Below are 11,003 nucleotides of genomic sequence, written 5' to 3' on the forward strand. Positions count from 1 at the left end.
AGATATAATGGACTAACATTTTCCAAATTTGTTCAAAACTATAAGGCCACATGCCATAGAAGCTCAAAAAATTCCAATAAGGAAAAAAAGCAAAGCAAAAACATGTAGTTCAAATTTTATAAAATCATTGTTATAATGAAAATTTTAAAAGCAGTCAGAGAAAAGATTAAATTCAGGGGAATAAATATAAGAAAGTTGTTGGCTTTGTATCAGAAACAATGCAAACCAAAATATATTGGAACAATACCTTTACAAAGTTGAAAAATCTGTCAGCCTAGAATTCTATATCCAGAAAAATCCCTCAGAAATGAAGCTAAAATATGTTGAGGAAAATAAAAACTTGGAGAATTCATCACCCAAATATCTGAAGAAACCAAAGATTCTTCAGGCTGAAGAAAGAGTAAACCAGAGTTTCACTAATAAAAAATAACTCTGAATAGTAACTGTGGGTAAATAAAATAAATTCTTTCATTTTTAAATTTCTTAAAAATATATTTTATTGTTTAAAATAAAAATAATATATTTGTGGGGTTTATGACATACATAGATGTAGATTATTTGACAATAAAAGTATAAAGAAGAGGAGGGTATAATAGAAATGTACTGTTATACATTTCTTACATTAAAACTGAAGAGGCATAATATTACTTGAAGAAAGACTGTGATAAGATGCATATTGCAAATCCTAGAGCTCTTACTGTATAAACTTAAAAGTTATAGCTAGTAAGACCATGGTAGAGAAAAACTGAATAATGAAAGTATTTAAAGAGTCAAAAAGAATGCAGGGACAAAGAACAAAAAATATGGGACACTCTCTTTCTTGGTGCTGCCTACGAAGGTGGCAGCCATTTCCTTGGCATCATGGCCGCCCTCAGACCTCTCACGAAGCCAAAGATAATCAAAAAGAGGACCAAGAAGTCCATCTAACACCAGTCAGACCAATATGTCAAAGTTATATGGAACTGGCAGAAACCCAGGGGCATTGACAATAGGACTTGCAGAAGATTCAGGGGCCAGATCTTGATGCCCAGCATTGATTATCAGAGAAATAAGAAAACAAAACACATGCTGTCCAGTGGCTTCTGGGAGTTCCCGGTCCACAATGTAAAGAAAATTGAAATGCTGCTGATGTGCAACAAATCTTACTGTGCTGAGATTGCTCACAACGTCTCCTCTAAGAACCACAAAGCCATTATGGAAAGAGCAGCCTAGCTGGTTATCAGAGTCACCAATCCCAACGCCAGGCTGCACAGCAAAGAAAATGAATAGACAGCTTGTGTGCACGTTGTATTTGTTTTAATAAAACCATAAAACTCAAAAAAAATGTATATGGGACAAATTGAAAACAAATAGCCAAATCATACTTTAAAACAACCATGTAAATTATTAGATTAATTATAAATGCTCTAAACTTTCCAAATAAAAGCCAAAGAATATTATACTGGATTTAAAAGCTAAATCCAGTTGTATGTCATCTAGAGGAAGTACATTTTAAATATGAAGTTAAGGATTGTCTAACAGTAAAATGATGGGAAAATATACAGAGAAGTCCTCACAACCAGGAATATTAACAAAGATGAGAAGAAGCATTTCATAATAAAAGTGTAAGTTCAACATGAAAATATAATAATTCTGAATATGTATCTAATAATATTCATAAATCTATGAAGCAAAAACTGAAAAATACTGTAAACAAAATTAGACAAATATACAATTATAGGTGAAATTTCTGCAGAAAATTACTAAGGAGATCAAAGACTTGAATAAAATATCAATCAGCAGGACATAACTGAAATCATAGAATAATTCACCCAACAACGGAACAAAGTTCCAAGAGCACATTCAACAAGTGGAACATAAAATAAAATTAATTAAGGCTTAAGTGATAAAAAGAAACTGAACAGTTGTTTGGGACACCTTCCATATGATTTCACATTAAATGGAGGCATATTGTATAAATGACTCCTTAGTGGTTATCCAGACTATCAAGTACACACATCACTTATTAAAGATAATAGAAAGCAATTTCAGTTTGAAAGCAGGACTTTCTGTCTACTTAATACTACAGCAGTATTGAGTACATTACTTGGAAATGCCCTATAATTAATTTTCCATTCCTTAACTGGAGGAGAATATTGTCTCCACTGTGGATGCCTCAGATACCTTGTAATTTTATGTAAGAATTTCAAGGGATTTTATGCCATTTTTAGCTTGTCACCTGTGTGTGATTATCCCAGAAAACATAATCTCTTTTCCCCAAAACTCACTGTTTATCTACTAATTATGTTTAAACTAATTACTATACCTTACTACTTCCCCACTGAAGAACAGGCTTAGACATATACATCCTCTTGATTATGTGATTTTTAGAATGGATGGTTTGTTTGGTATACTCCCTAGCAACATCTCCCTGGGCTGTAAGTTAACATTAATTTTGGGCAGTTCATTGTGATGGTGTTAATTTTTTATTATAGCCTATTTAGTAGTTTTATCCTCTAAGATCACAAAGATTTTCTCTGATATTTTCTTAAACAAATTGTGGTATATCCAAAAATAAAATGAAACAAACTACTAGACACAATGTTTGTGAATCTCAAAAAATGTGCTGAGCTACCTAGGACACAAAAGAACACATGCTATATGAACCCATGTATATACTATCATAGAATAGGTAAACCTATTCTATAGTAATGGGATGTCAGTTGTTGCCTAGGCCAGAGGTGAGGGTGGGTAAAATACAAATGGATACAAGGAAAATTTGGGGTGGGGGTGTGATGAAAATATTCTCTATCTTGATAGGGTTGATGGTCATATGGGTGTATACATTTGACAAACTCACCAAATTGTAAATTTAAAATAGATGCTATTTTATTGCATGTAAATCACACTTCAATAAACTTAATAAGTAAAAACAAAACAAAACAAAAAAACTATTGTGTTGGGAGAAGAATGGAAACAGGGGACTAGCTAAAGTGACATGAATAATCTGAGCAATCATGGTTTAAACAGTAGAAATGGAAAAGAAGAAGACAGATTTAGGATATGTTTTGAAGGCAAATTTTACATGATATGTGGATAATTTATATGTGTACATTTGGGAGTGGGGATTCTGATGGACAATGAGAAATAAGGAAAATCCCTGAAAGTTTGGCTTAAGAAATTGGATGGAGTTATTTATTCAAAAAAGTTAATCTGAAAGGAGCTAGTTTGGTAGTTGAGTTCTATGAGAATCAAGAGTTCTATCTTGGCTGTGTTAATTTTAAGATGCTTTTTAAAACACCTGAAGACAAATATCCAGCAGGGTGTTAGATATATGATTCTGGAGTTCCAGGGCATGTTTGGATCTTAAGGTACAGATGTGGAAGTCATAGCAGACAAGTTCTATTTAAAGCTGAAGCTTAAAAAAATGTCGCCTAGAGAGCCCAGGACATTTAGTGGTTGAGGAGGAGAAAAGGAACCAGCAAAGGAGACTGCGATGAAGCAGCTAACAATGCAGGCACTCAGGTACAAGCACATGGGGTCGTAGACATTAAGAGATAAAGAGAGTTTTAGGAAGAAAAGTGAGCAGCTATGTTGAAAGCAATGGAAAGGTCTAGTTAAGGAAAGAACGGTGACCACTGCATAATTTTTTTTGTGACCCTGACAAGATTTTTCTCTGAGAAAGAAGGGATGGAAACTTGATTGGACTGATGTAGAAGATCATATGACATGACTCTTTATTTGTCAAGAAAATTTACAATGAACTGGGAAGGAATGGAACAGTGGTAGGAAGATGATTCAGGTCAAGGTCATGGAAGGTTTTATTTGACTTGTTTTAAAAACCCAATATTAGTGCTTGTTTGTATGCTGGTGGTAATACTCCATCAAGAACTGAGAATTGGTTGATGCAAGAGAGGGAGTGTTTGAGGAAAGTCTTTGAGAAGACATGGGATGCAAACCCCAAGTGGAGGAATATAATACATATTTAATACTGTACTTCATTTTGGGATACATAATATTATGTTAAGAGAATGTATTGATATCATTGTGCTCTATGCTTTAATATTCAATTTAGAACTAAAAAAAATAAAATAAAACTCAGCAAAATAAGATTTCAATCAAGTTAAGATTTGGTTAACATTCTCTGATTTCTTTTTTGGTTTGGAACACACAATTTTCCCTGTTTTGTCTATCCTTCAGGAATATCTTGCCTTCATTAGATAACTACTATAAAGTTAAAATGAAAAGAATGCATTTTTTAAAGGTTATACTATTTGAGGTTGTATTTATTGAAGGAAGAAAGCATATAAACAATTTTATCCTGTTGGAAAACACAGTTTCACCTGAGCCACAAATAAGACTGTGGAAACAAAAGACAGAATCTGAGAATTTGGTTACAGGGTCTTCTGTTCAAAAGAATACAGCTCTTGAAAAATCTGTAGCCACAGTAACAGCCATTCCCAGTCCTGTGATCTACAGAGCATAGGACCCTGTTAGGTGTCACAAAATTGCACACCAGTCGCTAGGGAAAGGTTGAATTTCTATAGTCAGTTCTTGAACAGCCACTAACAATCATTCGGAGCTAATGACATTCTTCATCTAATGTGGTGAATAGAGCCATTGAAATATTTAAGGGCCAGAGCAAGAAGTGAAGAAAAAAGCTATGGCTTCAAAATCCCTGGAAACAAAGGATGTCTTACAAATGAGAAGAAAACTTGAGATTGTGAAAGCCTAAGGTCAGATCTCAGGGAAAAAGAAAGTGAGAAAAGCAAATTATTTTCCCCAATACTGGCATTTAAGCTTCTAGTACTTCCACTACTTCCACGGGGGTGACCATCAAGATCATGAGAGGGTCTCGTACTCTTGCTGGTAGATCTGCAGAGCTTGGGCTATCCCCTCACTCCTTCTCCTACCTCCTTCAAACATAGATAATAACACTAAAACAGGTGTATCAGCGAGGATCCTTTAGGTGCAAGTCACTGAATAAACTAAAAGTGGCTTAAACAACGAGAATAATTTGCTACCTCGCATAACAGGAAGTCCCAAGGTCAGCTCTATCAGAGTTGGTTACCTGCTCAGCTCCATGATGTGAGGGCTCCTGTCACTCTCTCTGGGACTCTCTTGACTTTCCCCTTTGGGGCACAAAAAGAATACAAGTAGCTCCTAACATAGAGGCCTCACATGGCAGTGCCAAAGGCAGGAACAAGTGAGTCCCTATTTTATTTCTCCTTTTTTAATTATGAGGAAAACAATCCCAGAGGCCTCTCACTAGACTTTCCTCTTTGTCTTGTTTTTCTAATACATGACCATGTGTAACAAATCACTGATAAGGGAAATGAAATTATAATGGCTGGCATAGACTGATGAGCATCTACCCCTGGGGGTAGGGAAGCCCCTTAAAGATACACAAAAAACTAGTTCCTAAATAAAGCTGGGTTTCTGTCAGCAGAGTAGAAAGGATAACTGTGACCGCTGAGAAGAGGGGGCAATGCACGCACAGTGATTAGCAGAGTGACTGGTGCCCAAATGCACTTAATAAATATTAGCTGCTATTATTGTCCTATCAAGCCGCTCTTACGGGAAATACAATAGAAGAGCCCAGCCTCACACCCCAGACTACGTATTCTGACCGCCATCCAACCTGTCATCAAATAGTACAGTTAACCCTTAGCTGTAGCTTTACTTTCTTTCCTTGACTATAAATCCTTTTCCCTTGTCATCCTGTTTGTCACAAAAAGTAGTAGCTAATGAGTTGTCTGCCTCCAGCCTCATCGATTTTCAAAAACTTTGCATACCGTAGCCAGACTGATCTTTCTAAAGGCAGATCTAATCATGTCACCATCTTCCTTAAGAGCTTATCACAATTCCTCATTGCATTACATCTGAAGGTTGAACTCTTCAGAATCATGTCCATGTAGTTGTTCTTCAATGCAGGTGGAGGGAGGCTCCTCTGTCCTTCAGCTCCACCATATGGAACATGCAGTCCCCTTGGTGCAGGAGGAGAGAAACAGAAGACTCCCAAGGAGGGTCTCCATTGTCCATGAAGAGTGAGGTGCCCAGCCCATCTATAAGGGGCTGAGAAGCACCGTCTTGCATTCACCCAGAAGGGGAGGAGGACATACTTTTAGGGAACACTATTGTAATAGACCCAGAGATGTGCCTCCCAGATCCTCCTTCAAGGAAGGTCTTGCTGCCCAACTGCAGAGAATTTGTCTGTCTCAGCAGGTGAGAGCTGCCTTGTCTGAGGTCACACCTTTCCTGGGATAGCCCAGTTGTAACTGAGTGAGGCAGGGGGATAAAGACATGGCCATTTTGGCCCATGCACATAACTCCAAGAGGCACTGCTCACTCGAGGACTCCCTGCTGGAGTGGCCAGGCCTTCCTTGTGCTTGCTTCACAGTTGACTTCTTCCTCTATCTTGTTTCACCATTTCTTTCATACGTTTTGGTCCTTTATGAACATCTTGTACCCCATACTCTACGTGGTATCTGCTTCTGGACATTACAATCTGCAACAACTAGTAATTTCTAGCAGAAAGTCCTTTAACCCTCAACTCTTTTTTCTGCGTCAAAGATCGTTACCTAACTTGAATATTTTTCACTCCAGATTTATAGAAAGAGTTCCCTCAGTGTATCACCAAAATTTTGCAGATAAAATGCAATTTATTAAGTACTTAAGTGCTCTTTTTTGTTTTGTTTTTCTTTTCCACTCTCTCATTCTCTCTAAGGCTGCCCATGAGTAGATAGGCGCTTAGAAGAAAAATCATCTGCCCAGACCCAATAGTTATTAAACCAGGAAGTTCTCCGATCCTCCTTTGCCCTTTATAACTTTACAGCCTGTTATTTTTATAACTAGTTTAAACCACCACTGCCTGGAGCACCCTTTCCCTCTTCCCTTTGAGGGGCTCACTGCTACTCAGCTCAGCATCAGTACCTCCAAAAAACTTCCAAAGTTATCCCCTATCCTTGCATGGCTGTCATCCTGTGTTGCTCTGATAGCTAATACCCCAAACATTTATCCCCATCTTGGTGCCTATCAATACTGTATTATAATCATCTTTGCCTATCTAGCATCTCTAATGGCTGACCAGTGCCTGGTACGTCTTTCTTTACCTACTTCTCAAAAGGGTTTTGAATGATTCAGTGTCGGCACATAGTAGGTACTGAAAAGCATTTACTGAATGAATTTAATAATGCTCTTTTTTCCTCCAGCTTTGCACTGACTCTGTCATCCTAGGAGATTGAGTTAAAAGAGGAAAAAATAGTGCTAGAATGTATGCAACAAACATCTGTGAGTCTAAAGGAATTTGGTTCATTAATGTTTCTTTTCCAGTTCTGATAGCTGGCTGTACTCGTGGCTGACTACACAATGCGACGTAGCACCGATAACTTGGGAAGGGCAGAGGTATCTAGTGAATGGAGAACTCTTCCTAGACAGAGCTATTTTCTGTTCTTTTTTTTTTCCACAAGCCCACGTTCAACATCTATGACATGCAAGACCCCTCAGGTATTACTATCTCAGTCAGTTTAGATAATCACATTCAAGATGTATGTGTGTAACAGGAATTATGATATGAGTATTCACATTCTGGTTCTCTTCCCTGCCCCCAAATACTATCCCCATTAATTTTATTTGCAATTAAGCAGATGAGGGGAGAAATATTCTGAGCAAAATGTTTCATGAGGTAAGATGAAGGTGAGTGTGGGAAGAGGATGGGGGTGTAAATATTCATATTGATTTTTTGTGGCCATTGTATGTATTTCTGCATATGACAGTCAATTTCTGGTTTGTGAAGTAAGTTGATTAAACATTTCCTGCGAGTTTAATGATCAGCATTTGCAGGAGGAAGAATGGGGGTGATCTGCAAACTCCATGGTGAGAAAAAGTGAAATGAGGGATGAAAATGCAATGTACAGGGGGATCACTTTATATTTCATGACAACTGTGTCATTGTGCGAGTTACTCTCAAAATATGAAGTGAGAGGAAAACATAAGGGCACAGTATCTAAAAACTGTGATTGGATAGCAGGATGAAATATTGCCTGACTAAAAATGTATCAAGGTTAGGAGGATAGGAAGGAATAGGCATTAGTCAAAAAGAATAGGAATACTATCTATTAGAAGGAATAAATATGCACAAAATTAAAAGCTGTATGGGGCTTATATTCATTTAGAAGACACTGATAATAAACACTGAACTTGGTAGATATTCACTAACCTTTTCTATCCAGGATCTCCCAAGTCTCCATGATTCAGTATCTGAAGGATTAGTGCCTATAATTCAGGGCACCTCCAGGACCCTGAATTAATGCCGTCACTAGTGTTCTTCCTGATTGATGAGTGTCATACTGATCATCACCTCTCATGTGCATGAATGTTTAAACATAGCTTCTCTCTGTAAGCAGCAAAAGCCTCCGAAATTTTATTAAATTTTAATAGAATAAATCTATTCTAGTGTCCTTTCAGTGAATTCAGGGTTACTAAAGTAGGAGGTGATTAAATTCATTAAATTCTCTTGGCAACTGCCTGCTGCTACCAGATCTCATTCCTTTAAGGCACAGGGCTGTGGCCTTATCTTCACAGCAGCTCATTCAACAGATCCCAGATGTCTTCCTCTGGTTTATTTTGGGAGCTTCACCCTGTAAAATGAGTTTAGTCCATCATCTCCCCTTATCTGGCTGAAGCACATTCTGTCAAGGGATTCTACTTTTCCTGAGGTACTTAGCGCCTACTGACAATAATCATTTTTCTTCTGAACAGATAAAGAGAGAAAGAAGGCAAAAGAGCATGAAAAGTACTTTTTACTGATTTTAAACTAAAGAACAAATGACAGTGTCCACCTTATACAATCAAAATAGCTCTGCTTTTAAAAATAAGTTTCTCAAACTTGATGAGCAGCTGATTCTGATGATTTCAATTGTAGTAGAGCATGGTTTACTGAGGGTTTGGAAAAATGATCAACTAATAACATTAAGTCATACAGGGAATTGGGAGGTATTACATTCTTTTATAATAAAAGTGTTCATAACATAAATGTTTTTCTCTGGTCAAGGCATACTTACTAATGGAGAAATACTTAACCCTTGATAATTACTAAGTTAAAAAAAAAACTTTGACAATTAAAAATCCATTAACAATCCTAAGTCTACACTGCTATCTAGGTGTACTTCAGAGAGTATTATTGTTTGGATAACAATAGAAAATTATGCAACTGGAAAAAAATTGAACCACTCTACAAAAGAACCATGTTGGGAGATTATAATATCCTTCATGGAATAGTACTTTATTAAAGACCAGAAAAAATCTTTTATCAATGGTTGCATCCAAAAAGCTGCCATTAATCTATGACACTGATGCCAATGAGAGCATCATCTTCCAGGTAGAAAGTTCATTTACTTAACTGAACAAAAAGGGAGAATTTTCTAGCATTTTTATTTCACTTCTTATTGCTGTGTGCTTTGAATAAAACAATCTCCCTTATTTTTCATAGAAAATAAAAACATGTACATTACCTATGCAATACAAATAAATACATATTTTATTGATTTCATTTTTTTAATTGTTAAATATACATATATAAAGACATGACATGATTTGTGTTTATCTAATAATTAGTGATGTTGAGCATCTATTCATGTGCCTCTTGGCCATCTGTACGTCTTCCTTGGTGAAATGTCTCTTTAGATCTTCCACCCACGTTTAACTGGATTGTTTGTTTTTTGATATTGAGCTCCATGAGCTGTTTGTATATTTTGGAGATTAATCCTTTGTCAGTTGTTTCATTTGCAAATATTTTCTCCCATTCTGAGGGTTGTCTTTTTGTCTTGTTTATGGTTTCCTTTGCTGTGCAAAAGCTTTTAAGACTAATTAAGTCCCATTTGTTTATTTTTGTTTTTATTTCTGTTACTCTAGGAGGTGGGTCAAAAAAGATCTTGCTGTGGTTTATGTCAAAGGGTGTTTTTCCTATGTCTTCCTCTAAAAGCTTGAAAGTGTCTCATCTTACATTTAAGTCTTTAATCCATTTGGAGTTTATTTTTGTGTATGGTGTTAGGTAGTGTTCTAATTTCATTGTTTTACATGTAGCTGTCCAGTTTTCCCATCACCACTTATTGAAGAGGCTGTCTTTTCTCCATTGTATGTTCTTGCCTCCTTTGTCATAAATTAGGTGCCCATATATGTGTGGGTTTATCTCTGGGCATTCTATCCTGTACCACTTATCTATATTTCTGTTTTGTGCCAGTGCTATACTGTCTTGATTACTGTAGCTTTGTGGTATAGTTTGAAGTCAGGGAGCCTGATTCCTCCAACTCAGTTTTTCTTTCTCAAGATTACTTTGGTTATTCGGAGTCTTTTGTGTTTCCATACAAATTGTAAGATTTTTTTATTCTAATTCTGTGAAGAATGCCATTGGTAGTTTCATAGGGATTGCATTGAATCTGTAGATTGCTTTGCATAGTATAGTCATTTTCACAATATTGATTCTTCCAATCCAAGAACATGGTATATTTCTCCATCTGTTTATGTCATCTTTGATTTCTTTCATCAGTGTTTTATAGTTTTCTGAGTACAAGTCTTTTGCCTTCTTAGGCAGGTTTATTCCTAGGTATTTTATTCTTTTTATTGCAATGGTAAATGGGAGTGTTTCCTTAATTTCTCTTTCTGATTTTTTGTTGTTGGTGTATAGGAATCACCTCACACTGGTCAGAATGGCCATTATCAAAAAATCTAGAAACAATAAATGCTGGAAAGGGTGTGGTGAAATGGGAATCCTCATGCACTGTTGGTGGGAATGTAAATTGATACAACCACTATGGAAAACAGTATGGAGATTCTTTTAAAAACTAAAAATAGAACTACCATATGACCCAGCAAACCCACTACTGGGCATAAACCCTGAGAAAACCATAATTCAAAAGGAGACATGTACCACAATGTTCACTGCAGCACTATTTACAGTACCCAGCACATGGAAGCAACCTAAGTGTCCATTGACAGAAGAATGGATAAAGAAGATATGGCACATA

General features: G+C 36.5%; 1 pseudogene; it reads left to right on the top strand.

Moving 5' to 3' along the window:
- Positions 1-825: 825 nt before the first annotated feature.
- On the top strand, positions 826-1,269 carry LOC137220778 (large ribosomal subunit protein eL32-like; annotated as a pseudogene).
- The last annotated feature ends 9,734 nt before the right edge of the window (positions 1,270-11,003 follow it).

This window comes from Pseudorca crassidens, chromosome 3 (genome assembly GCF_039906515.1).
Source record: "Pseudorca crassidens isolate mPseCra1 chromosome 3, mPseCra1.hap1, whole genome shotgun sequence".
Lineage (NCBI taxonomy): Eukaryota > Metazoa > Chordata > Mammalia > Artiodactyla > Delphinidae > Pseudorca > Pseudorca crassidens.